The 1,585-nt window shown below is 47.0% G+C and overlaps 1 long non-coding RNA gene across 1 annotated transcript; it reads left to right on the forward strand.

Moving 5' to 3' along the window:
* Positions 1 to 269: 269 nt before the first annotated feature.
* LOC116982906 lies at positions 270 to 1,309 on the forward strand. Its single transcript, XR_004414555.1, has 2 exons — positions 270 to 470; positions 1,219 to 1,309. It is a non-coding gene; the product is annotated as an uncharacterized LOC116982906 (long non-coding RNA).
* The last annotated feature ends 276 nt before the right edge of the window (positions 1,310 to 1,585 follow it).

Genomic DNA, 1,585 nt, shown 5'->3' on the forward strand with positions numbered 1-1,585 from the left:
GTCGCGTACCAGAAGGGGGCCTGGGGCTCGCATACCGGGGAGGGCGGCTGGGCCTGGTCCGGTTGCTGGGGTCGCAACCCCACGATCTGGGGGCTGGTGGGTGGACGTAGTGGGGTAGTGGGGGGGGGGGGGGGTTATGTCGGGGCTGGCGGGGCCGCGGGGTGCGGAGCAGGGTAGCTCGAGCTGGTTTTCCTGTGAAATAGTAAACACGTCTTGCGGGATATCTACCGCTATAATAGACATTACAGCCGCTGGTCTGGGGTCTGGAAATCCCGCAAGCTGCTGCTCTGTTCAGGCCCAGTCTCTGAGGTTAGATTCAAAACTCGATGTCTAAGGTCCTCCATTCTGATTTTAAATTTATCTCCCAAATTTTTCTTGTTCCAGATTAAGGCCTTGGCGACCGCCTCCTGTACACAATCCATAGGTGGGCCCTCGCAGTATTCATCATCCAGATATTCTAGACTATTTTGGTAATGTTCAATCAAAATTTGTCGTGTTTGTTTTGCCCAGGTTTCAGCATTAGAGGCCAATTTTTGTAATGTTTCCTGGGTAGGATTTACTGGTTTTATAAAGTGTGTTAATATCCTTGCCTGCCTCGTGATACCCTTGGGAGGTTGGCCATTCTCTTGCACTACCCTCAGATGGTGCAGTGTTTTGGCAATTTTATAAATAACTCTAACTACGACTGCAAAGGAATCCCTCGGTTCATACCTGTGCTGGTCGCGATTCCCATTGTTATTGTAGTTATACCCTCTCCTTCCCCTCCCTCCCCTCTGCATGTCATTGTTCATATCTAGCTCAGTCAGTACAATGTCTTACTTCTGTATTTAAACTATAAACATCAATTATTTCTGTACAGAACTATGAACATCAATTATATCTCAACATCCATTATCTCGTTCAGTACCATGCAATGCTACTGATTTAAACAATAAACATAAATTATCACTAGCGTAGTACGGTTCACACCAGGGTGCTCACCAAGTCCATTTTTTCCGGCTCGCAGCGAAAAGCCTGCGGAGACTGCTTGCTGAACTTTCTCCGTACTCCGATGGTAGTTCCTTTGCTTGTTTGTCGTGTGTTTGGTCAAGTCTTTGGTCTTTATATCTTCGCCTTGTGGAGACCATCTGCTGTACTCTGCCTGCTAAGACGGTGTTGCAAGGAAGTTCACCTCCCCTTGTTTGTCGTGGTCCTAATTTAGTCTTTTGTTTTTTCCAGCTTGTGGAGACCGCATGCTGGAGTCTTCTCGACTGGGCAACGACCTGCCAGTTTCGCTATTGCTTTAGCTTCATCAGGAAAAGAGATCTGTTTCTATCTAGCCGGTAATGGGTTATAAAGGGTAGGTGAATGTCCCTCCCTTTTTGGGTGTCGCCCTCCCCTGTGTTAGGTCTTAGGACCAGTCACTTTGGTCGGGGCTGCTCTTGTTTAGACCGGTCGATTCACTTCCTTTGTTCATCCGTCCATGTGCTCCTGGCTTTTAAATTACTGCTAATGTTTCCAGCAAATCTGCTGGTCAATTAATGTCCTAGGGTATCATGTTCTGCAAGACTTTTTATTGTGAATAACCATATAATAACCATATAAC

Source organism: Amblyraja radiata, chromosome 17 (genome assembly GCF_010909765.2).
Source record: "Amblyraja radiata isolate CabotCenter1 chromosome 17, sAmbRad1.1.pri, whole genome shotgun sequence".
In the NCBI taxonomy this organism is placed as follows: Eukaryota; Metazoa; Chordata; class Chondrichthyes; order Rajiformes; family Rajidae; genus Amblyraja; species Amblyraja radiata.